This window comes from Ursus arctos, unplaced genomic scaffold (assembly GCF_023065955.2).
Source record: "Ursus arctos isolate Adak ecotype North America unplaced genomic scaffold, UrsArc2.0 scaffold_22, whole genome shotgun sequence".
Lineage (NCBI taxonomy): Eukaryota > Metazoa > Chordata > Mammalia > Carnivora > Ursidae > Ursus > Ursus arctos.
Window position 1 is genome coordinate 17,196,878 of NW_026622897.1, and position 27,406 is coordinate 17,224,283.

Genomic DNA, 27,406 nt, shown 5'->3' on the forward strand with positions numbered 1-27,406 from the left:
TTGTGGCTAGGGTCCAGGGGCTTTGGGTTTTCCACTAGAATATTTTCCAGTCAGATGAATCAAATAATAATATCTCAGGTTTTTGAGAAACCTTGAAAAGATTGACTGCTCTCCATAATCTTTTTTCTTGGGGTAATGGGTTTTAAAAACCTCCTTCAAAGAAACACTCTGGCAGTCACCTCATGGCCATCCTGTAGTCCTTCTGCTGTCTCTGTATGGGGACTACAGGCAGCATAACATTCCCTTGGATTCAATGAACTCCATCGGTCCCACTGGTAACACACTTTAATGGCAGGTTAAAGGGATGATGAGTAGAGACATGATTTTGCCTTTATCAAAGATAAGTATTTATCCAGGGAAGGTACAAGTTTAATTTGCTAGCAGCTTATCCATTCTAAGTCAACCACTTCAAAGAAGCAGGTAAAACCAATCAAGTAGATTGTTTGCTTAATGGGTGGATCAAGGCCTTGGGCAAACAATTATACATGATACATGTCAATGAGGACAATCTTTCTCTTCTGGATGTCATGTTCTATCATCGCATAATGAAGTAATGACTTCTTGGCAAGCTGGCAGCTGAGATCTACAACCCTTCTCGATGCTATGCCAAGCAAACACAAAGAAAATGCATGTACACCATATCCTTCTGGTGGAGTATTTGCAGAACTTTTCATTCTCCCCCTTAAACATATGGGGTCTATACCTAGACCTTCCCAATTCCAACATACAACATTTCATTTTTATGGACATAATAGAAGAAAGAGTTCTACCCCCTGGAATAGTGTGGCTCTGAAGAGGAAAGAGCATTTAATGAAATAAAATGTTACCATTCGAATTTCAAACTTTTTGCCAATGGTAACTCAGTAACTGCTTTATATTGACTCTTCTGGTTAGAAGAGTCTGCACAAAAAAAAAATAAAACAAAACAAAACAAAAAAATCTTAAGGGAATTCCTGGCACCGTGTTTGACCAGAAGGGAATGCAAGAGTTTAAGAGTCATCCAAATCTGATCAACTTTTCACCCTGGGTTCTGTTTACAGACTCCTCAGCTCACATTGTTGGAATGAGACAAATATAGCCACTTTTGCTTTGATCTGCTGTCAGTTTGGCTTTCCAATCCTGGCACAATGGTGACATTTAAGAGGCAAGGGGATAAAATTATTTTCATTCCAGCCTCTTAAACATGTGAAGACTTATATTACAACTCTGGCCAACTATGAAGTTAGACCTCAATGGGCGATTTCTTTTTTATAAAAAGTTCTTTTTCTTACAGTGTTGGCTATGCACAGAAGTATAAAGACTTCAGCACATCCATTGCCCCAGTTAATTTTATTTTAAAAGGTAAGGATGGATTTGAGAACAATGGGGGAGAAAGAACTGCCACAAGGTACAAATCAAGCCAGGGTGAGATGGGTCTCCTACACGAGCTTCTGTTCGTTTTCAAAAAAGATCACGGTAACTTTCAAAACAATTAGTCAGGCCTACAGAAAACAAAACAGACCCTTGTTTAGGTATCTATTTACTCATCCCTCAACAGTAAGCTGTCTGAGTCACCCAAAGTCTTGCTGCCTCACCTGCGAGCCCCGTCTACTAATTTGATAGCTGAGAATAGTTACAAGAGCTAAGGGAATTGAGGGCACGCTTATAAATTAATGAATGAGGAGTCCCATCCATCTCGGAACAGAAGGTCTCCTTCCTCCCGTACCAGCCCTTCTTTCCATTTCTACCACTCTTAAAGGAAATTAAGGGGAAGAGGGGGCGTGAAAGGGGTGGGAAGGGGGATTGGGTGGCATACAGGCAAAGCCCGCAGTCTGTGCGATTGCCTAACAGACACATACCTATAGACACAAGCTTGTGTGGACTATCATCACAAGTTCGGATCTACGGGTTTGTGGCAACAGGCCTCAGCATCTTCTCTCGTTTGGGGGTTTGAGATGTCTGAAAATAAAACGTTAAAGCCATTAGTCCAGCCAAAGATTCTGCCATTCTGATATTTTATGCTCCAAATTGAAAGACTTCATTCTGCTCTTAGAAGGGGCGAAGGTTCACCAACAGCATCTGCATTCTCCCCACATAAGTCCCTCTGTTTTCACTTATCCCCCAGTTACGCTAGGCTTTAGGTAAATCTCATCAGGTTATTCGTTTAATATTACGGAAGCCTTATTTATTCAGACCTACACACACGATCGGGCCAAAGCGGTATCAGATTGTAAGAGAGAGAGAAAGAGAGAGAGATTGAGAAACACATGAAATCCCAAGTGCAAGTTCTTTCCTTTAAATGCCTGTAATTATGTGAAAAAGGATGGTGAATTTTTCCCTTCCATTTACATTCTGGAAAACAGGTGGAATAAACTGGCAAGCACCACCAACAGGCTTAGAAGTATTTTCTGAAAAGTCTTCTAGAGGAGATTTCTAGCTATCTTAAATTGGAAGACTCATCTTCAGGAAAAATGTGTGTTTCTGTTTCCACCCCACCCCCATTATTGGTCCCAACACCAACACAGAACAAGTTTGGGCATATATTATAAAATTTGAACTGGAAAAGAAATTGTGTAATTGTTCCCCCCAAAACTGTTCAAGGATGTGAAAATGGATCTATTTCTGAGGCCTCTTGTAAAATGATTTCATTTGTCAGTATAGCCTTCTTTCTCCCACGCTAACGCTCTACGCATAAACGTGGGACATCCAAGACGACGAAGCTTCACTAACAGTTCCTTTTGTGAATTTTCTTAAAGACATAGTCTGGATCATAAGCATCTCTACGACACATGATGAAAAGCAATATAATCCCCCTCCCTCGATATTGGGGAAAACATATGCCTCCATCCTCCACACGAACTAAAAAGAAACTTTTAAATTTGTGCTAGCAACATCAAAGATCCCGGCTCTCAAAAAAATTCTCTTCCTTCGCTTCGACATATGAGCATGAGACTTTCTCAAGATCCTAGGAGGCTCTACTGATAACAAAAAAGGCAGAGCTGAATTTGGGGATTATTTAGAGACAAGAGCAGGCCCTCATGCACACAGCCTGAAAGGGGAAAGCAAGAGAACACAAAACCCACCAACGGCAAGGACCAATAGGGACTGAGATGCGACCCTTCACAGATACTCCATCGCCTGCCTCGTTCATTAGGACTGAGCTGCGGGTAGGATTCCTGGCAGCGTACTCGTGCAGTGAAGGTTCCCCAAACTGAGAATTTAGGTGCAGCTCTGTGGCTTGACTTTCAGATCCAAAGCGACAACAGTAGCAAGTGGAAATAACTAGGATCCAAACCGATCGCCTGCAAGTGGTCTTGGCTTTCTTTTAAATGCTCATTTCCTTTCTAAAATGAAAGATTTTAAAATGAACCCCGAGCCTCTTCTTTTCCTTTGATCTTTCTGACAAAGGCACAGGTCCAGAGGCATTTGAGGCTGGACACTCTGCGCGCTGTTAAAGGGTCGCTGGAGCACGTGTGATGGAAGAACTCTCATTGGAACAGAAAGAAACCGGCCCAGGCTTCCAAAGTGATGAGGGCTAACTATTATTATCGGGTTTATTAAAAAGAGCAAATGCAGTATTTGTTCACAATGAACGAAAGAAGATCTGTCCAAGGGTTATACTTAGTCATTCAATTAGAGCCCTCTTCATACATTTGCACCCTCGAACCCCAAAGAAAGGAGCGCGATGTTATGTTTTAATTGGGGGCATCTCTCTCTCTCTCTTTTTTTTCTTTTGGTAAATATGGGACAGAGAGAAGCTATTCATTCCAAATGGGCTGTAGCGTTAGCTTCCAAACAATCCACGGTTTTAATTTCAGAAAATAAAAGAAAAATCAGGAGATGTCTAGATTGCAGGGGAAAAAAATAAGTCAAATCCTGACCTCATAGAAGAATGGTGTGTTTGGGAGAAGATATTTTCTCCAAAATATTAATTGACTACCTCCTTCAAGAAACTTCTCTGTGTTAAGGAGGAAAAGAAAGGTTCTTTTCAGAGGAAATTTTGGCTTGCTTTATGAAGCAAGATTCTGTGGGGCTCTGTTAGATAGTAATACTCATAATTAAGTTGGAAAATGGAGAATGAATGCTCATGGACAATGGCAAAGCAGGGTAAGGTAATTTATCAAGCAAATATATCATTTATGCTATAAAATATTTTTAAGTGGCACAAAGTCCTTCAATACCACTAAAAGGAAACTACCTATATCACGATAGCTGAGCTCAAATCCTAGCCACTGGACAGGTATGGGGATAGCTGCATTAAACGCCATACTGTATTACCAATCTAGGACTAAAGTTAAAACGTCAATATTGTTATTATGCAATTTATACAAGCCCTATCTTCCAGGAATTCAGAGCAGACGGTAGGCTTTTTAGAGACAATCCTCTAATATTTACATTTTTAAATTCAATTACCCAAGATAGCCACAGAGTTTAAGGACAGTGCCTGATGGTTTCAAATGAGTTCTGGCTAAATCATTTTCAAAAGAAGTAAGCACTGTTAAGTAATAACTTAAAAAAATTTTTTTTCCTGAATTCCATAGAATCGAATGCCATAACTGCTCTACTCATTTGCTATGAATCTTATAAAGCTATTTGCTAGTTTAAAAAAATCAAGTTTAAAATTCAGTTATTCTTCAGAACTAAAGCATTCAGGCATGCCCTAAAAATTTGCAGTACTTGAAGAAATGGAAGTTTTGGGTAAGTTATAGGAAAACATTATTACCTGAGAAAAGTAACTTCTTAGGAATCCTGTTTTTTAAGCTTGTGGCCATCTTGCTAGGCCAATATCTTCAAACCATTAGCCCGCATCTGGAAAATAAAATTATTTTAAGTGGATCAAGACCCTTTGTTTTTTGGTTGGTTTCTTTTTGCCACCCAATTCTTGATGAAAGCTAAATTAGAATTAACGCCAGAATGAGGGTAAAAAGGGAACACCAAACGCTGAAATAAAAATAATTCTAGAAAATCACTGGGCAACATTATGTTTACTTCATTTCCCAAACTACACATGATATAAAGGTTTTGCAAATAAGTCACTTTCACATTTTTCCTGGAATTTCCCTGGCTATCGACAAACCCTGAGAACGATTTTACCAGAAAAATGACCAAATAGGAATGTGAGGTCTCAAAATACTCACAAATTCCAAAGTTTTATACCAAACCGCTCACTTGCTAAACATGATTAAGAGACAGGCTATTGATAATTAAGAATGGTTCAGGTATAATCAAGTTGGGCAATCATTACCTGGCTTGATGTAGCATCATTGAAACATCGTTTTAACTTTTTGATTCTGAAATGTTTCGGGAGTCATTATTTCTCTCTGCTGATGGGGCTGTTACAAGAAGTAAAATATCTTATTGTGGAGAATTCATGAGTCCACCCCCTTCCACCACAGCAGGATTCTTGGCTCCCTTTCCAATGTTCTTTCATTGGCCATGTTTTAGACGCAGGGTTTGCTTTTCCTTCATTGTTCCTTTACTAATGGAAGGCAAACTCACGGTGCAGCTGCTTGCAAAACGGAAAATGTATCTGAGTTTTGCCTGGCTGTGGACTTGAACACCAAATCCATGGTGATGTCAGCAGAAAGACACCAACAGAAAGATTTCCTGCCCTCCACCCTCTTTTTTTAAAGATGTACGTCTTGTACCGAATCTCAGCAGACCTCCTTTGTCCTGAGGGGATAGAGCAATTCAACTGAACTTTTTAAAAAGGAAGGAAGGAAGGAAGGAAGGAAGGAAGGAAGGAAGGAAGGAAAAGAGAAAGAAAGAAAAAGAATGAAAGAAATGTAGGAAGAAAGGAAAGAAAAAAGAAAAGAAGGAGGCAGAAAGAGAAAGAAAAAGAGAAACAGAGAAAAAAAGAAGGAGGGAGGATGGACGAAAAGAAAAGAAAACCAAAAAGAACAACAACAACAAAAGACTCAACTACCCTTTGGCATTCATCATGAAGCAGGGGAGATAGCTAGTCTTTGGTCTCCCTATGGCTTTTCTGTTTTCCTGATGGCTTTTCTCTTACCCTCTGCAGCCCTTGCTTTTTGTAAGAAGATCCAATCACCTCAAGAAAAGAAGCACATCCAGCCACCGGTGCTCCAAGAGCCATTCACTTGTGCCATGTGCCACACCGGGCGCCATCCACCTGCAACACTGCCCCCGGGACACCAGACCCCAGTGCAGGAGTGCCTCTCAGGCGTGCAATGCACAGACTCCGGCACCAAAGCCAGCTAGCTTAGGTAAAATTAATTCTTCTCTGCCCAGGAAAAACTGACCAGAAGGGAGCGGGAGGGAGGAGACTGGCCAGGCAACGCCATCGTGTTCGTGCTCCTTTCGGCGGAAGGGAAAACTAGAATTGATATGGATAAGCTTCCTATCACCCCCACCACCCCCCCGCATTCAAAAAATTAATATTTTATGTAAAATGAAAAATGAAGGTGTGGCTAGGTCAATGGAAGAACAAAGACATGAAAATGGTATGACCGAGTAAGACAGAGTGGTCAGAAACAAAAGATGCCCTCAGATTATAAATGACAGAAAAAGCAGCCCACTCCTCCAACAGTCTGGAACCCACTCTGTGTGTGCCCTCAATAGAAGTGTAAGAGATCAACTATTTCAGAGTGAGGAATTGGAGGCAAATTTGCTTTCAACACACCCGAAGAAACAAAAGAGAAAGAGGCTGTCAGTAACAAGTTGTCTCGTGCGCAGCTGGCTAAGGAGACTACTTTCACTTTTGAAAGCAAGAAGTTTGCTTAGGATGACAATTTTTCTTCCTTTTTAAAATGCAAACAATGATGCCAGGCTACAACTCTCCTTTCTAGCTAGGTGGTTTAATAAAGCCAGGAGGGTTTCCTCAAAGAATCACAATTTTAAGAAGTAGAGAAGACCCTGGTTGTGATATGGAAACGTGAGATACAGATTTTTAAAGATCAGACGTCTGTCATTTCTTTAATATAAATGAACTATATGGTGTGCAAGGCTTCCTGTATGCTGGCCAACGTTAACACTTTCATTTTCAAAGCTATGTTTTACTCTTGAGAACGCAACCCGCAATTAGATTAGGAAGCTACGAATTAAGTGGGGGTACAGCGAGGCTTGGGAAAGAACTGACAATTAAATCACTTGGACCCTGTGAGAAAAGAGATAAGCCATATGCAAAGAGTCAGGATGTCCTTGGAACCCTGACCGTGTAACAATGGGATGCTTGTTCCGGGAAACGTACAAGAGAGCCCGGAGCCCCTGCAAGGTTGTCTACAACCATCAAACACAAGAAACCAGGTTCGGCTGCAACAGAAAGACCTTTGCATTACTGCAGGGTACAGATTTACTCAGAGGGAACATCTGAACAGCCTACCAAGCCTCCACATCTCAGCCCAGGAGAGGCCAGCTTTTCTCCGCTCAGGCGCTCCACGTCTACTGATTTCTACCTTTCCCTCTTCCGTCGGAACAACAAACCACCAAGGAGAACATGATTTTATATCGTCTTCGCCAAAGTGAAGTTTGAAAAGAAAAAAGTATCAATTTACATTATCTACTTCTTGCTCTCAACTTTTCCTAGGATCAATCTCTTTCTTCTCTCTCTCTCTCTCTCTCTCTCACACACACACACACACACACACACACACACACACTGCTGCTTGGTCCAATCTGCTCCTTGCTTAACAACAACAGAATGACAAGCAACATCTGTTTGTAAAAGAGCCAAAATCAAACCTTCACGTTTTTTGGCCAGGTTTCTCTTTTCTTTTTTTCCCCTGACTCTCAAAGGGGAGGGGGCAGGAGGAGAAATATTAAGATTTACATTCGACATTGGCTCCAGTGAAGCAGCAACTCTACTCCCCCAGAGTTATTTCAAAGGAAAGCAATGTGAGGTCAAACCACTGCAGTATTTCTGGTTGTCTCCCCTGAAGCAAGTCCGATCGCATAAAATCCGACAACATACCGATCCCTAAAAGTCAGGATTTTTTTCCCTAATAGCTTTATATTCTAATTATATTATATTCTAATTAGAATTACAGGACCCTGTGTGTGTGTATGTGTGCATGTGTGATTGTGTGTGTGTGCGTATGTGTGTATGGGGGCAAGAGGTGAGAGATGCAAGAGGAGAAGAACGAGACAAAAACATGATGGGAGATATGTGGACAGGAAAGGAGCTCTGTGGCTTCTCCCCATTTTGCAACACACGGGCGTATAAACAGGCACATTCACACATATGCCACACACAGGAACGCACACTGCAAGCAGCGAGGCCGTGGCAGAAACCTGCACAGCTGTGGCCATCAGAAACAGTCTCTATCTTTCCCCCGCGGAGATGAGAATTTCTGGAAAGCTACCAACAGCCCACAAAGTCATAATGCAAAGGAGCAGAGCCACCTCAGGGAGGGAGGGGCCCCGGGTGGGAAGGAGCCAGGGAGGGAGAGAAGGGTTTGCTACCAACTGAAACAATTTCACCCTCTTCGAAGAGAAATCGAGGACTGTTAGAAGCCCGACTCGCGTTTCACTCCGGGTTTGGAAGAAACCCACACACAGTAAGGGAAAAATAAATTCAGACAAGTTGCTAAGGAGACTTGTGTAAACTCCAAGCGTAGACATATTTCTTGGCCTTTCCCCCTCTGCTCCATCTTGTATTCTGATCACGCCGCGCTGCGGCAACATTACACCAACCCCCTGCATTAATCTTGGCCTTGGCCGTGCAGACTGGCAGAGCACGCTGGCTGTATATATCATCATCTTTCCAACTTAACAAGTGGAAAGGGTGTGTATGTGCGTGCACGTGTGTGTGTGCACATGTGTGTGTGTGCCTAGGTGGAGGGAGAGAGTGGGGGAACTTAATTTGGAATTCTTTAAACATAGGTGTTGAGCAAAGAGGAATACTTAGCCTGCGTGTTTGGGGAGCCGTGAGGAAAGCAGCAGGTAAATAAGACACCTAGGACGGGAAGTTTCTCTTCACCTGTGCGTGATGTCCTTTCTCCGTGCCCTTAGCCTACCCCACCTCCCCTCTGGTTAAAATCCTGGATTCCCGGCGGAGGTAAGCAGAGCCTGAGTCATTACGGAGGCCGGTGCAGGGGCCCAGGCTCAGGTGGAACACAGTACATTCCATAAAGTGGAACCCTGTTCCTGGCTCCCCTGCTTAGGAGGGTGTCCCAGGGAGATCAGCTTTTGAAAACAAGCCGGAACGATTCCTAAAACCTCTAAACCAAACCTGTTTAGATTCTAAACCAGTCAGCATTTTGGAGGAGAGACTCCAGCCCAATACCCATGCTCCAGAGCACAGGCCTTCTCCCACAGTGACACATCTTTCACGGCAGCTGATATATGTCAACATTTGATTTAGGGGAAAATTAACATTTCCTTTCAGGACAGAGATGTTTGTACTGTAGAAGCCAATATTTTCCTTTCTCAGCCTCCTGTATTAGAATTTCTAAAATCTTCCCTAGGACATAGAGAGGGTCGACAATACTTAGCCTGAATCATTACTCAGGGTGCTGGGGCAAACCAAAGTCAGGTCTGAGTGTGCACGTGTGTGTGTGCTTCTGTGTTTTTGTGTGCATGTGTGTGTGTTTGTGTATGTGTGTGTGTGTCCCTGTGTCACTGTCATGGGCAGATTAGTAAGACACACACCAAAATAGTTGGAGGACGAGCATCTGTTTGGTCCCTTCCCAAATTAGAGAAGTTCACAACAGAAAAGCTCCAGTGAGGGGCAACCAACCAAGCCCACTGCTGTTTTAGCCACAATTCTCAGGGGTGGACGTGGGACAAGGGATTAGCAAGGGGATGGGAAAAGCATCTGCGTTCAGTGCACAGGACTGGGTGTGTCCCTCGGCGGGCTCCGAGAAGGCTATGCGGCTCCCATCTCTTCTCCTTGCCAACCTTTATTTGGTCTTCACACTTCAAAGCTACAGCAAGCTGTTCTGCCTCAGTTGAAATCAGGCAGCCAGGCGACTCTTAAACTAGCAAGATGGAGATTTCACTCCTGCCACTCTCAGAGAAAAACATAACCCAGCAACCAGCCCTGCTTGCCCACCCTTTCCAAACGACTCCATGAAACTGAAGCCTGGATTTTAGGGAAGAGGGGATCACTGGAGTTCTTCATGACCTTTTCCCTACCAGGCCTATCCTCTGACGTTTGTGGCACGAAGCCATCGTGACTCAATCAAAATGAAAAATGAACCTTGACGGAGGAGAGCCTGGTGGGCCTATCCCAGCAGGCAACTGGGCAATTACCCTGTGACCTGGTTGGCCTGGGGGCAGTAGAGTGACACCTGCCTTTTTTTTCATTTGTTCAGGAAGCCCAGGAAATCCTGCCTCGTCTCCTGCTGGTCTATTTGTCCTGCCTGCTGGGAATGGGAAGGTTATCTCACCCTAATATGAAGACATGTTTGCTGGGACGCTCCATGCTCTTCCATCATCAAAGAGAGGAAGAACTAATTTACAGGATCAATGCAACCAGTCGTCCTGCCGTGGAGGACCCTTCTCCACCTTGATTGCCAAAAACACACTTTCCTTTATAAGGTGGCTCGCTGCTTTCTCAAAGTCCCCAAAGAACAGAAAACATATTAGATACCCTTCATTACAGCACCACCTGCCCTCCCTCCAGTCCTGCCAATCCTTTGTGGAAAAAGAAAAGATACCAGTAAACCAATGATCAACATGGCTAGGCTGGCTGTATCAGAGGCATAACGAGTACATTCAGATAACTTTCAGATAAAAAATATGGTTTTTCGCATCATGTTAGAAAATCTGTAATGAGTCTGTTCTCTGAGATTCAGGAAGAAAAACGGCTCTATTAACAGTGGCTGGCAAACTATAATGCTGCCCAGACCCATCTCAAAGTAAAAAGAGTTACAACTGCTATTTTTAACTTGAGTATAGGTACGTGTGTGTGTGTGTGTGTGTACCATCCAAATGTCTCATTTCTAGCCTTGAGCTCAAAAACCACATCTTTTTCACATTTTGTCAAGTGACCTTCCCTTACTCCACCCTGAAATTCAGTCCGATACCCCACACACAGGGTAAGGAACAGAATGTTTTGCTTCTCCATTTTTTATGAGCTAATGTTTCAGATTGCAAAATGCTTTACACATCATCCAGTCACTGTCTCCTCGGTCCAGCTGGTATTACTGCTCCACGTTGCAGCGGAGAGGAAAGTTAAGTGTCTTTCTAAAGCTCATGCTATGGCAGCATCACAATGAAGACCCCCTTCCCCTCCCCAAACTGGGGAGAGGGTCCTAGGTCCTGAAGGGACTTCGTGGTCCCCCTTTTCTCATTCTGCCTTACTTGTCACTGAGCCACTGTGTGCCCACCTATAATCCCGAGATGTAGGAAACCCCTGCCGTTAAGTACTCTAGCAGCTGCCATCTTGGGTACCCCCAAAGAAGAAGCCACCAAATGCTCATATTGGAGATTGACATCAGAGGTCAATTAAGATCGAGAAAGGTCTCCAGCAGTATGTTCTAGTCAAGCCCAGCTAACTGTGCATCGCCATAACTCTGATCGTAACAGAGAGGTCACGGACTCCGGATTCTACAAAATGCTCTTCTCCGATCTAGACCTGGGCTAGAGTCCATCTGTCCATTACCTGGGGTCACTGGTACTGCTCACTTAATTTTTATTTGTTTTCACACACGGGACAGGACCAAAGAGAAGATAAATTCAAGATTTGAAGAAGACATCAAATTCTAAGTGTCCCGTGTAAAATGTTTACACATTTTCTATATATTCCCAAGGCAAGTGGTTACTAAAATATAATTGAAAAAGTATTAGTGTCCCTCAGGGGGCATTTGAGGTGGTGAAGATGCTGTTCTTGGGTAGGATTAATATCTACAATATAATCACATCTCTGTATTTTCATCTCCCATAAATAATTTATTTCTGACATTTAATATGGACCAGACATCACCTCATGGCTCACAAAAGCAGGATCATATTTCCCATTTTTTTGACGTGATGCTTTTGGGGTGGCAGACAAGGATGGGTGGGGTACATGGAAAGCTGCATCTTGAGTCCCATCTAAATGATCTGTAAACAGAAAAGGCTGGCAAAAGCCACAGAACAAGTCCAAAATCCCTTCTTGAAACATGTTAATTATGTCACGAAGAACGCAAGATGCCACTTATTCCATATTTTTATTTTTAAAGATTGAGCCCTTGATGCCAACCCTGACTGACTGTTAGGGGCTGTCTGGAGTACAGACTTAAAAGGATTCTGAAATCCTGTCTGATCTCAGTAGGAAAGAGTTTTATGAGCATTTAGTAACTTATCACTGCCAAGGGGGAAGGAGTTTGATGGGACATATACTAAATAGTGTCTGCCATTCCTGACTGACCCCAAACTCCTCTTGGAGCAACATTTCCTTGACTTCTTCATGACCATGGGGAGGGGCTGTTCAGGAGCCTCTGTGTGATCTATTCGGGGATTCCTGGAAAGTATCAGCGTTATTATTATATTATTTCTGGACATTCTAGCTCATCAGAAAGGAGTCTGGGTTGATTTTTATCTTAGACATCTTATTCACACAATCTTTGGAAAACACTCTAAATTACTGGAGCAAAGTCAAAATAAAAAAAAAAATAGCAAAAACAACTCCCATCCTCTTCTCCCAGTCACTGAGAGACACAAATCTGACAGCTAAGTCTCTGTTGAAGGCAAGAAAAATCAGGAAAAAGAGCAGTTTCTATGTAGCCCCGGATGCCAAACCCCTTCATCCTACTCTGATTCTCCTTGGAATCTCTATGTGAGACAACAGATTTTATAACAAAGACTTCTCCCCAGATGATTACCTGATCCACATTGGCATGACCGTTTCTCCCGGGAAGTTTGGAAGGTTCTTGGTCCCAGGTGAGGGCAAGCAGGGGCAAGGAGAAGACACTGTGATGAGATATGGATGCTTGCCATCCTACCTCATTGACTTAGGAGGTTAGAAAGCTCTGGCTGAACAGGACCTAAAATCAGTAGACTTACCCTTTATTCAGGATACTCAGCAACAGACAAAGCTCACCAGAAATACCTGGACCCTGAAGAAGCCTTATCATCGTAAATAAGATCTGACTGTAATTCATAGGTTCGCTAATGGACTTCTGCCCCACAAGAAGGTAAAGCTTTCGTCTATGGTCTAAATAAATTAAAGTAAAAGTCCCTTTTCAGAAACGGAAGCCTAAGGGGACCACGTCAAAGACTTTCTCACTCTCATTGATCTAGCTTTCTCTGCTGAACTCCACATTATGGGCTATGAAATCCACCTTTCCAAGAGATAGGGTGGGAATCTCCCCAAGGGCAATTAGGTATTAATTCCAACCTGTGGAGAAGCCTACTTTATTTTCATATTTCCAAGATGAGGTGGAGGACACCTTCCTAGCCCCAGCCTAAAGAAACTCAGCATGATAGCTTGTAAAGATGGAGATCTTCCAACCTTTGAAGGGGGGTGGGGTCATCAATCCTTTCTTGACTGAGCAAAATAGATAGGGCTGACACATCCTTCTCCTTACAAGTCAGACCACTACCTAGCCCATCCCTCCATCACCATGGAGGCCTACAGCTGGGTCCTCCAGTAACCCCCACTTGAATCCTTTTGGCAAATGGACATGAAAGGTCAAGCCTACCAGATGTTCTGCAGTGACCTGTGCACACACAGTGAGGGATTAAGATCAAATCACTGATGAGTTTTCCTTGTGGACCTGCAGCCCCCGGCAGAAGTGGTGACCACAGGAGTCAGAAGTCTCTACCTTTGAGGTAGGAATTTTCAAGGAGACTTGGAGGCTTGACCTCCAAAGGGAAGGCCTGGTTGGAGCTCAGAAATAAAGTACAATAAAAAATCTGTCTGGAATGGGTTTACACAGGATCCCCTGGGTAACAGAGAATGACAAGAAATTCCATCCGGGAGTTCAGCTGAGCATCATAACCTTGATTCCTCGGCACATCTGTAAGTCCTATTAGTGCTTACAGACCGACTTGCCTGTGAATTGATTGGGAAGTAGTTACGCTGAAGGGGCCATGAAGATGGGAGAGATAACATATCGCTTCCTCCACCCCCTGCCCAGAGCTTGCTTTGGAGGTCTCGGAGCAAGGAGCATGGGCTCTAGGGTACCCCTTGTCCTAAATGATCACCGCCACCCCCATACGGGAGTGTAAGTGTCTCCCCAGCCACCGCCTCCTTTGTGGCCATGAACTTGTGGGTACGGATGTTGGTATGCTGCCACTGAAACCCAGAGCTGGATTTTCTTCTTAGCATGTTCACAGCCTCCAGACCCATGGCAGACAAAGGCACCACCAAATCCACACTAAGCAAACATAAAAGCCCCGAGAAAGAGAAACACTCGCTCCCTAACTGCCTTTCTTAGAGCATATGGCCTACCGGCCTCACTAATGCTAATACAATGAAATTCCTATTTAAACATCTTAGCAGACAGCTCCAAAATGGCACTGGCTCCACCGTGCATTTTCTTTTTTTCTTTCTTTCTTTCTTTCTTTCTTTCTTTCTTCTTTCTTTCTTTCTTTCTTTCTTTCTTTCTTTCTTTCTTTCTTTCTTTCTTTCTTTCTTTCTTTCTTTCTTTTTTCCGGTTACATCTCGGCCTTTGCTAGAGTCCCACTTCCCTGCACACACATACCTCGCAAATGGGCTATGCCAGATGGGCTCTTAATCATAGTAATCAGCTGGGAAATTAAATGTTGGAAAATCCAGCCAGTCTCCTGAATTTTCCCACTTGAGATCAGGGCCTGAGCCATCGTGGTGTCCTATATGAGATCCAGGCCGCCTTTTAGAGAAGGGTCAATGTGATGGACCCAGTGTGGGCTTCACACTTTCTGGGCATTCGTGTTTCTTTCTCAGAAGATGGCTGTAGCTCAATTCACTTTTGTTTCAGCCTGACAGTTGCTATTAATACCTCTTATTTACAGAACACACACCTCGAAGGAGCTCAAAACATTTACAGAAATTAACCAAGCCTTGTAACATCGCTGTCAAGTAGACGGGGACTAGATGTACTTTCTTCATTTCAGGAGGAGAAACTGAGCTACTAAGAGGGCAAATTTCTTTGCCATGCCGCATAGACAGGACCCCACGGCCTACTCACTTCCAGCTGTCTGCCAAAGCTGCCAAATGAGGTAGGTATTTATTTATACTGTTCTCATCAGCTTATTACTCTAGTATTTTTCACACATTCGTAGGCACACCCACACCCAAAAAGCATACTGTTAGATCCTGGTGTGCAAATATCACGTCTTTTTTTTTTTCTTCTCTGAACCTCTCCCTGAGTGTGTATTGCAGGTTTCCCCTTGTAAGTGATCAATAGGTCTGATTGATCTGGCTTTCTTCCTCTCTGCCCAGAAGACTTCTAGATTCTGTTCAAATGTCACTTCCCCAGGTGACCCTGCCTGAGGTTCCATTGGCAGCTGGGTTTCTGGTGATGCTGTTGTACCCTCCTCACCCAGCACCAAAGCCATTCTACTGGGATTATTAAAAGGCATAATAGTGAAAAGAAAGTAACTTTGTAGTCTTTGTGATAGACAGGCCTCCACTGGAATCCTAATTCTGCCCCTGTGAGACATTGGAGAAGGTAAAATGAGGATAACGATATCTACTCCAGAATCCGTTCTGGGACTATTTGTAGTTGGAGAGAATAGAAACAATTGGATACTAATCGATATGGCAATGCTTAGATGCAGGGTGGTCCATCAGTATTGAGAAATGCTCTTCTAGCCGTGATGAAGACTAGACGTGTACAAAGAAAGAACAAAGAAATACCTCCAAGACACATTAAGTGTGAGGAACAAGTTGCAGAGAATATGTATGATTCTATAAATACGAAAAGCTCCCAAATCATATCGCTGTTCTGTACAGCCTTGCCTAAAGGTAAGACAAGAGCACATACAAAGCAAGGGCTCAAGACACCGTGGCTACTCCTCTTGCTAAGTCTGGATTCCTTGCAAGTGGAGCTGGGTTCGAACCTGTGTATCTCTAGCTCCCAGCACAGCGTTGGCACTTGACAGGGGCGGAGCAAGTGAAGGAATACTACTCAGTGAATGATGCAATCAGGAGTTAGCTGTTGAGTCAGGAAATAAGAGCGTTAATGTGAATCACAGAGTCTTCTGTGCTGTTTTCTAATGTAGGGAGGCAACGCAGTCCTTTGGGAAGAAATTGTCACGAGGCCGAGATTCCAGATGAGTGTTCCTGAAAGTGTGGCCTCGGGACCACCAGCCGCCACATCACCCTGGAGACTTGTTAATTGTGCAGATTCCTGGGCCCTGCCCCTGATCTGAATCAGAGTATCTGGGACTGTGATTCAGGAAATCTGTGTTGGAACAATCTGGTTTTTATCTATAGATAAAAGAATCACTGCTTTAGATCTGTGCTACCTTCCTGTTTGACTTTGGGCAAATCACTAACATTTGCAGAGTTGAATTCCTTCTCTCCCATGGAAGGGTTGGATCTCAAACACTCCTTAAGCTGCTAAATTCTACACCTGTGACTAATCCAGTTCCGGGGTAGACCTCTCCATAGGCCATATACAATGGACAATCCAAACCTGGTTTGAGCTGTTGGGTCTTTGCTCTATTTATTGGATATTTTTCCAATTCAGAAGCTTCTTGTTATTTGCTCTTACTCTTTATAATATTCTTTAATTACTAAAATCAAGAGTTAAGGACATTCTTTGAGTGTTGGTTCTTAATGATTAAAATATACGGCTTTAATATCTTAACACATTTGTGTTATAATTACATTAACATAATATAATGACTATGAGAAAGAGAAACACACACACACACACACACACACACACACACACACACGAAAGGGAAGATGGTATGAAGACCTTGGAACAGATACTAAAAACAGTGTTAGGAAAGATTATCGGAGAAAGCCAATAGAATGTCTCCCTCTGGCCTTGGGTATGGATGGAATAAGAAGAATGTGTCCAGTCATTTTCATGGAATTTAAAAGCCAAGAGCACAGATGGCTGAGTTGAAGAGGGACTCTCTAGCATGTTCAATGTGTAGCAGGCCAAAAAATGGCAAGTGATAGCATCCTCCAATAAATCCCAGAGGTTTCTAGGACAAAATCCAAAACCAAATTAACCCCTCCTTTAGTCTTCAGAGAAAGAAGACCTTTTTAGAGTCACCAAGAAACAGCTCCAGGCCTTAATAAGAATACTCTCTTTCTACCTAAGGCAAGGTCTTTGAAGTCAGCGGATCTGTACTGAGTGTTCTCTACCCTGTTTATATATTTGGGTGACTTCCTTAGTCCCTCAGAGCCCCCATTTCCTAATCTATACAATGGGAATCATGGGATCTATTTCCCAGGGTTATTGGGAGAAGGGAGTGAAATAAGGCATTTGAAAGTGCCCAGCCTGTGCCCCAGGCACCTTAAGCATTAGACCAATATTTAAAAGAAAACACTCTTCTTTCTGCAATTGTATTCTACATAATTGTCCTTTCAGCCTGTCTTGTCTTCCTCACGAGAGCCTGATAGAGTGGTGATTTAGGACTATTCAAAAGGGTCATGCTTCTTGAAATTCTCAAATCGTTTTAATTTTAGTTTCTATGTTATTGCAGCTCTGCTCCATATTCCTTTTAGTAATTAAAACAAAATCACACACATGCGTGGTGAGTCCTTTTGTCAAAAACAAACAAACGAACAAAATAAAGTCTAAAGACTCTTTCAGAGGCACTTTGAAATATATCTTATAAAAGGAAAACCAATATTATCAATGGCAACACAGGGTCCACGATTTGAGGGTGATGAATTCTGGGGCCTGGGACGCTGCCTGGCACATAATAAGTACCAAGCAAATATGCACTAAATGAACCCAAGACCTAATGCTTCTAGCCAGAGTAAAAGTGGGAAGAGATTTTAAAAACATTTTTTTAAAATGTTGATAGCGTATAGTTAGTAGGATGGAGGGACTAAATGAAAGTTCATTGGAAGTCTTAGTTCACAATGAAACAAGACACTTGATAATAGGCTAACTCTCCAATAAGCTAGATTACTGGTGTTATTTAGACATTTCTTATATTTTTACTAAACTCACATTCTGTCATTTCAACAGTATCAAGCTCTTTCTTGAAAAAATGTCTAAGGGAGAAAGTTAAAATTCCTGAATATAAAGCCATCATCTTTGGGATTCTTTGGACCTAGACTCAGGGGACTGAAGAAGAAAGTCTCTTATCATCCCCTCCCTTCCCTTACTCTCTCTTACCCTCACTCCTGCTCACTCATATTCATTGTTTTCCAGTAGGAGTCAGACACTTGTGTCTTGGCCTACACCTTTCTGGAAGCAAGTCTCACACTTTTCTTCTTCATTGCCATGTGCGCAGCCCTGGCTTAGCGTTGAGCACACAGTAGTACAGAAGAAATACGTGTAATATAAATTATATACCACATGAAAGCATCAGGGAGGTTTCATATTGGGAGAGAACGTGATTGTTCTACCTCTCCAAGGTACCTTAGCCGCTTCTAACTTACCTCACTACTTAGAGGGTAGACATCTCATATATTTCAGGTATGTATTCATTCACTACCCCATGAGCTGGGAGAGCCTCAAGATCAGGGTAATGTCTTCCTCCTCTATATCCTCTCACAAACAGCCACTTCCGGGCTCCACCCACAGTGACTGGTGATTCACCCAAAATGGCTGCCTGACTCAGAACCAACAGGATCCGTACAACCCACTCTGGACCTTCCAAGGGAGTAGGGACCATGTCTCACTCACACTGGCATATACTCGCGTGCCTGACACATCAAATACGCACAATAAATATTGACTGAGGAAGGCAGGAAGGCAGTATGAATGAAAGATACTAAAAAAGAAAAAAAAATCCGAATGTTTTAGTGAAGCCAAACATGCGGCAAAATAAACGAATGTGCTTTTCTATTCATTCTATCTTGCATTCATTCAACAAATATTTATTGAGGGCCTAGTTTGTGCCAGCCGTTGTATGGCACCTGTGCCCTGCAGATGAATCATACAGAAGAGGGAAAACAGGCGTGCATGGCATGTCTACTCTAGTGGGGAAGACAGATGGTTCAGAAATAATTACATGTGTCCTGGGATTGGCAATCGGCAAGGAGAGGGTATATTCCCTCTTGAAGGGTGCAGAGGAGGCACAAAGGAAACAGTGGATAATCAGGGAGTGACAAGGAAAGGAAAGAGAAGACAAAAAAATATTCAACACAATTTGTCTGCCCCTGCAAGCAAGGAACTTCTTGTAAAGAGAAGTGTAGTCAGGACATTAGTCACCCTTTAAATTGATGGTTTAGTGTGATGGCAAAAGCTGGTAGAGCCAATAGACATCTTTTATGCACAGTAATATTGACACATATCCAGCCAAGAAACCCCAACATTCCCATCTGACTGACTCATTGGACAAACTCAAATGCCTGAGCTCAAGTGTGGGCTGACCTCCTCGACCTTGACACTAACCCATGAGCTGTTTCAGTATGTTTTAACAAATACTGGGAAGTGGAAAGCTTTTGTTTCTCTTGGTTTTCACAGAGATATCTATTGACTTGCACCTGACCTTCAATATATAATTTTGTACCAGGGATTCAACCTCAGTTGGGAAAAGTGGCAGTGATAGAGGATGAGGAAGAAAGGCATTTGAGAAATTATCCAGATAAAAGCATAGACACTTAAACACTAAATGAAGCCACTTGAAAAAGAGACCCAATAATGAGTTATAATATTGACTTAGAATAAATTCAAGCTCAAGTGCAATTACTTTGAATGTCAAGATGGGTAAGAGGAAAACCAATGTGCTGTGGTATTTGGACCCACATACAACTCTTGGATCTGGCACTTAGAGAGACATTTGTCCTGTGACCTTCCTGGTCTGCTTAATATCAGGTGTACAGCCATAGACCCCAATCTTCACATCTGTGAAATGGAACCTCTGCTGGTTTTGAGTAGGAAAAATAGAAGAGGACCTGGGCGTACATGTGTGGATATACAAATAGATTGTCTCTCCGTGTGTTGGTCTGTACTGAAAAGGCATGCAAGGAGGAAAATGCATCTTCAAATAGAATACTTCTTATCATCAAGCATGCCCTTTTGTTCTGTTTCTCAGGATTTTCTCTCTGTCTTGAGGAGGTCCATGTAGAAACGCAGGGGCTGACAGCCAAGGGTTTCAAACCCAGTCTCATCACTTAGGTGGCCGCTCTGGATAAGTTACTTAACTTGCTCATACTCAATTTTTCCCACCTAAAACATGTAGAGTTGGAGAGTAAGTAAAATTACTTGGCACCTGTAGATGACCAGTACATGCTGATTACTTTTTCTCGTTCCCAAATAGAAATACAAGGTAGGAACGAATCCCCTGTGTTTGCTTATATGTTCTTGTAATACAGGGATGATTGAAGAGCCGCATATGTGGTGATGCGGGAAATACACCTGAGATACAGTTCTGAGTAATCAAAGGTAAGAACAGGGCTTTGAGTTGCAATAAAGGAAAGCAGAAAGACTGTGCTCTTGGGAGATAATTTGTTTGTTTCATTCTCTTTGCTCCCAGGACCTCCCCTCCCTCACGATCACTTGCTCCTGGATGCCGAAGCTCCAGGTTCAATTATTCTCATGAAGAAGCTGGCTGCCGCAGGCAACTCTCCTGGCCACACAGCTATCTTTCCCCTAACTTCTCAGATGAGTCTTTCCACTGGGAGGAAAGGCTCTAGAGACTTCATGCAGAACATGCTGGCCCTTATTTGGTCTCAGCCCTAAGTCAGGCAAGCCAATGCCACTGTGATTTTTGCTTAGTATTTCTTTTATGAACGGTGAGGTTGAGAGAAAGAGGGAAGGGTGCACACCCACAAGGTTCTTGCGGGCTCCTAAAATACTGTTCTATCTGAATGGGTGTAATTGCAAAACTCAACAGCTAAGGAACTACGCAGCAACTCACACACACTTATAAAGGCTCACTCAAAAGCCTTATACCCATATTCTCGAAAATTCCTTTTTGTTGTAGAAAACAGATGTAGAAGATACTTTCTTCTAGTGGCCTGTCAGTCAGCTGAGCTTCAGAAATATTATGTTCATAAAAGCATTACATGAGGGATGATTGCATTTTCCTTATTGGTACAATATGATATAAATAATATGGCATTTGCATTATAATGAAAATATAATACACATCCATCCATCCACCAAATATTTATTAAGTACCTTCTGCGGATTAGGCAATGAGCTAGACCAATAGAAATGCACATACAGAAGGAATTTTCACATTCCCTTGAATAGTATCTACCAATATAGTCAGGATAAAGATCTCATGGGTATAGAGTGAAATCTGCTGGCATGTTTTCCTCGGACATCACATTTAGCCTTCATGATATTTTCATAAACATAGCTTTTTCACTCACGGTGTGTTCGCTCTTTAGAATTTCTTTGGACAATCTCAAAAAAAATCCACTTAGGATGATTTTACACTCACTACGGAAAGACTGATTCTAAAACAAGAGACTGAGATCGGATACTGTTGGCCTCAAATTCCAAGTAGAAAGGCAGCGCACAATACCAGGATGATAAATGTCCTCACGTGAAGCCACTCTCATCCATAGTTTTCAAAGTAAGTCATGTTTGTGGTGGTCTTTAAAGAAAAAGAATGGAGAATAGGAATGGACAAGAGAATGCCTAGTAAAATAATTCATGTTTCCCACATGCTTCAGAGATAGGAGATCCACGTGACCCTTACCACTACTAGCCACTGGTTATTGAACAGTAAACATGCCACGTACATCACTAGATAGATAGATAGATAGATAGATAGATAGATAGATATTTTCTATTTAATTCCCACAGCAGCATGAGGTAGGCGATATTTTATCCATCGTCTAAATATAGATGTGAAGCCCAGAGAAGTGACATGGCTCAGGTCACATAATCAGGAAATATAGAGCAGGGGTCTAAGCCAGAATCAAGGGTCTGACTCCAAAGCTTATCCTATGTTGTTAACCTCTGCTCAAGTCCAATCTAAAATGCAGAGTGGGAAATCTAATTGAAAGAGACCAAATGATGCTTAAGAATCTCCTTCAACTACCGTAGTGACTCTTACAACTTGTTGGATGGATCTCCGATTTCTCTGGAACAATTTTATGAGAGCTGTAGATGCTTTCCCTAGAAAGGGGGATATATATGGTCACGGTTTTCGTGTGTATATGCAGTTCTGGGGGATTTCCAGACTCTTCAAAACTAAGGCTAAAAGTCTGTGCCCTGAAAGTCGCAGGACATGACACGGATGGAGTGGGTAGAAATATCTCCTTGGCCAAACCAACCAGGTTGTGTAAATTCTATAGTCTAAGCAATTCTTTGCAAACACAAAATTCACTCCCCAACAGAGGCTAATTACGATAGACAGAGACCCCAAATTATAAAGATACAAAGAACACAGGTTGCAACCTGATTCTTGCTGGACCTGTGAGCAGGAATGAGTCAGCAGCAGCATCTAGGGGAACTGGGAAGAATGCTGCTAGAATGAATGTCAACCCTGCAGCTGGGCTGGACCCCTTGGTCACGACCTTGAGGCTCAAGGAATTGGCTCAGACAGTTCTGAACTGAGTAGCCATCTCACAGACAGCCCCCAGCCCGGCAGGATGCCTCCCTCTAACTCTGCCATCATGACACTGCCATCTGCAACAACTGAGCTGAGATTTCTCAAGACCAAATTTATCACGCCCGAGATTCCATTCTTACATAAGAATCACCTGTCGCTCGTGCATAAGTTTCAGCGCCAACTGAGCCAAGGGTAATCAAGATTTAAAAGGAAGGGGCTGAATAAATATCAACCAGATTTCCTCTCTGTGGGGCCGAGTTTTGAAAAATCTTTGTGCCCTCATGCACCCCTCATAAGAGACTGTCATTTTTCTACTTTGAGTCCGCATCACTGCTGTCGGGGGAAGGATGCTCTAAGAGTCACAGGCAATCTGTCTTCTTGGAGGTTCTCTTCAAGCTATGACCTCGGTTTGCTCCAGCTTCTGTCTATCCTCATGAGTTTCAGCTTGCTCTCATCATCGGCTAAATTAACCATAAAGCAAAGGCTTGACTCACATTACCAAAGCCTGAAAGAAATCTGTACAAGCCCTGAGCTACGCATCCCTATATCAAAGGCCGTGGTCCTAGGAAGAAGTGCGGGAATGGCCCTCATATTTATATAGTACTTGGGTAATCTAGAAGATTCCTTTAGCCTAAGACCTTGGAGTCGAGGTTCAAGTGTGCTGTTGGAGGGCAAAGAAAATGCCATTTGAAGGTGATAGAAGGAAGCAGAGTTGTTTAAGGAGTAGTGGGGTTGGGATGGTAGGCTGTAACAATGCAGGGGAGGGCGGGACCTAGGGTAGAGGGCGTCTCCTAAACTGAAAAAAGCACCAGGAAAATTACCTACAGCTCTATTTGGCAAAATGTGAAAAAATTCAATTTGGATTAAGAAATATGTGGGAAGGTTTGAATCTGTGACCCTGGGCAAATTGGTCCCTCCTCTGGGTTTCCATTTGTGAAATATAGAAGCAGAATGAAGGCTTCTTCCTGCACTAGCATGCCATGATGGGAGGTAGAAGAAAAGGCCTTTGAAGCCAACATAATTACTCCTCTGTCCAGGGCAATGTAAACAACAATAACTCCAACAGCCTTCAGCCCTGCTTTTGAATGAGTTCTTTGCTTCTGTCTGAGAGGTAAAGTAGTTCATTCCTTGGGGAAAAGTTGAATGTGGAATGGTGGACCCTGCCCTTTTCACTCCAGTTTCATTATGTTGTTTAGAATTATGACTAATACATTGAACATTCAGTGTAAGTTAACAAGGTCTTACTGAGTGTCTGCCATGCACCCAAGGCTGCAGTCGGTCCTCTGGGATAAAGAAAAAGCAAGTGACACGTTCAGGGTCTTCGAGTATCTGAAGATTTTTCTTTCTCAGAGGTTCCCATGTCCCATTTTAAGGCAAGCAGAAAGCAAGTTGTTATATTTTAAAAGTCTAATTTTTAAAATAAATACCACTTCTCTTTGTTCATAGAAGCAACTGAGTTGGACCAGACTTACTTGTTTTTATGCTTTTACTAGTCAGTACTATTTATGTATTATTTATCTTGTTACGCATATCTACAAGAAGCTTCACTTTGTCAATTCTAGATCTTACAATGGCTTGAATTCTGGTTGGATGCCTCTAGGTAAAACACAAAAGTCAATGAAAAAATTTGAATTTTCAAGCAAATGCATGCTTGTACATTTTGAAGTTCCACTCAAGTGCCATCTATATAATACGAAAGAAAACTAAATGAATCATTTTTTTTGGAAACTGCTCTAATTCCCCTATGTGCACATTGGGTAATGTTTTGTCACATCGATTGAACACGGATGCTGCCTCAGGTTAATTCCTAGCAATGGAGTGTTATCCTTTAGTGTGTACTTATTTTGCAGATATTAAGTAGATGGTCAGTTATGTCATTTTCCCCAGACTATTTTGTTTTCCTTCGAAGTTTTCTAAGACAAATCACTAATTGATGTATTTCAAAAATATGCCTTCAGTGCAAAACAGAACTTTTCAGAAAGTAAAAATGTTTCAAATGAGGTCTTTCCAATGCAAATTATCTTTGTCATGACCTGAAAGTACTTGTCTTAACTGTTCCGTATGAGTATGCTTATGTGTGCCTTTATTTTTTTTTAAGATTTTATTTATTTATTCAACAGAGATAGAGACAGCCAGTGAGAGAGGGAACACAAGCAGGGGGAGTGGGAGAGGAAGAAGCAGGCTCCCAGCGGAGGAGCCTGATGTGGGGCTCGATCCCATAACGCCGGGATCACGCCCTGAGCCAAAGGCAGACGGTTAACGACTGTGCCACCCAGGCGCCCCTATGTGTGCCTTTAATTGCATGGGTTTAAACATACAAGAATGGTGTAAAGCATGGTATAGCCATTAATGGAATTTGCCAGTCCCTTTACATATATTTAAGCAGTTTATAAAACGATGCACCAAGCATGAAAGTGCGCTATTGTTACTTGAGAAATGATAAACTGTATTATTGCCGTGTTTTTCTTTCAATAACCCAAAGCACTATTTCGGGACCCCGGGTGTTCAGAATTGAGTTGATTATACTCTTCTGTTCATGAAATGTCAAAGCATCTTTCTATCCACTCTTCTTACGGTGAACATGATGAGCTGAGAGGCAAATATTTAGGGCATGAACCATCCCAGTTTTCATGGGACTGAAGAGCTTCCCAGGGTATGGCACTCACCAGGGGAAAGCCCCAGCAAATAGGGTACAAATTGGTCATACTCTGGGTGTTATAATTATCATTTGTAATTGGGGAAACTGAGGCACAGAACAGCAAAGCGCTTTGCTCAGTTTACCCATCCAACTGGCAGAGATGCAGGACTCAGTCTTCTGTATTCCAGTGAGAGCACATTCACAGTTAGGCACATCCCTGCTCTTTCCTCTATATCCTACCCTCACCTGGAATGGTAAGAAATCCAAGGTCACCTTTTGCCTTTTTTGCGTGCAACCAGCCCAAACGTCCTAAGCTGAGATACTGTGGGTACCAGTGTACTGGGTCCTTTGTGAATTTCCCACATAATTCAAGAGGAGCAACATTGTTTTGAAGAGAATGACAGAGAGAAGTTATAAATATCACAGCTCTTAAGAGCAAAGCAAATGCTAGTAAGTTCTGTCTGCCCCATAAGCCTCCTCTTAGGACCACCAACTATCTCCAGTCCCGACTGGACCATATGTGTAATTTCATGAGACAAAGCAACTTCAATGAACCTTAGGAAAGAACGACCCGGTGGCCACCTTTGGAACCACAACATGGTACTAGCTAACATTTACCGAGGGCTCACTGTGTGTGCTGGGCACTGTGCTTACTTCCTTGCACGGATGCCGTCAGTTCAACCTCACACTAATTCCATGCGGTAGTAACGAGTGTTCCCATTTGGCAGATAAGAAAAATGAGTCTGAGAAAGGTTAAGTGACTCATCCAGTATCACACAGCTGATAAAGTTTGGAAGTTGGGTTTAAACCCAGGCAGTGTGACCCCAAAACTGGTGCTCTGAGCCATCCAGATACCACTTTCAATAACAGAGCTAAACAGCCCAGTTGCCAATGTCCAGTCCCTCAGATAGCACTTGGCTAGGGCAGACTTAACACTAGCCAGGTTACACGTTCTGCAGATGCACAGAAGGTATGTCTATCTACCTGTTCAGGTCAAAGGGCATGAGGGATTTTTAATGATTTTTATAAAATTTATTCTAGAGAGAGAGTCCTCAAGCGGGGAGGGGAGGGAAGAGCAGAGGAAAAGGGACAAGCAGACTCCCCTGCTGAGTGCAGAGCCTGACTCAGGGCCCGATCTCACAACCCTGAGATCATGACCTGAGCCAAAATCAAGAGCTGGACACTTAACTGAGCCACCCAGGTGCCCCAAGGCATGAGGCTTTCTGATCATAGGTATTAAGGGATCTGAAAGAAGAGATCTGAATCTGTTGATTAATTGCAGAGTGAGATAAATTGCCCTGCCAAGCTTCCATTACTTCTTCAGTACCTCTATTTCTCCCTTTTTCTGAAAAATGTAAACATGTCCTGGGTTTCTCTGAGAAATGAACTGGGTGAAATAATGGGAACGCACTATGCAAACTGTAAAGTGCTTTATACAATTATCCCATATGTTGAGAAGCTTCCAAAATAGCAATTTCTTCCAATGCCCTTGCAAAGCAAATGAGACACAGCTGCTAGAACGCTCCGCAAAGAGACAGAAATCCAGCTCTCTTAAACATTCAAGGGGGGAAAACACACACCGTAAAATTACCCCAAAGATGAATTTTACAAGAACCACGGAAGTGTCATCAAGTGTTTCCATGGTTAATTCTAAAAGCGTGCCAGCGTCGCAAAGATCAAACAAGGCAGTTCCTCCACAGGAACCTGGGGAAAGGCAGGGCTTTCATGACAGTTGCATAATAGTTAGAAATATAAATGATACTCACATGAGCAGAAGCGAGGAAGCCAAGTTTACTGGCTCTTCTCCATCTTTTCCAAGACAAGTCTGTTGGGGGTGGAAAAAAGGAGGGCTTGTTCTAAACTAAACAAAAGGAGGACTTAACAACAACAACAACAAAATAAACGAGGAAAGTAACGCGGGATGAGGTGTCCGTGGAATGCCACGGAGCATAGAGAGTGGCAGGATGCCTGCCAAGGGGCAACAACAATTCGGTGAGTTTGCTGAAAGGACTCGAATAAAATCAGCATTCCCTGTCGTCTCAGAACCAGATGACACCACTAAAGAAAATGTTCAACACGAGTCTAGGGGGCTGGGATTTGGTGGAAGTTGCTTGGGGGTGGAGAACTCAGGGATGAGTCACAGAGTCCTCAGATGAAGTGGATGAAAGCCGGAGGAAGCCGGGCTGGGTCTCTGCCCTCTTCCTCTTTCTCTTCCTCTCCCTCTCCCTCGAAGGATTTCAGGCCTTCTGCAATCAGCCATAAGGGGCC

At 42.8% G+C, this 27,406-nt stretch overlaps 1 long non-coding RNA gene across 1 annotated transcript; it reads right to left on the minus strand.

The window, feature by feature from the left end:
* Positions 1 to 1,261: 1,261 nt before the first annotated feature.
* Positions 1,262 to 26,895, minus strand: LOC130544600 (uncharacterized). The gene is made up of 2 exons (XR_008961010.1): positions 5,225 to 26,895; positions 1,262 to 4,788 (listed from the first exon to the last, which is right to left on the minus strand). It is a non-coding gene; the product is annotated as an uncharacterized LOC130544600 (long non-coding RNA).
* Between the last annotated feature and the right edge of the window lie 511 nt (positions 26,896 to 27,406).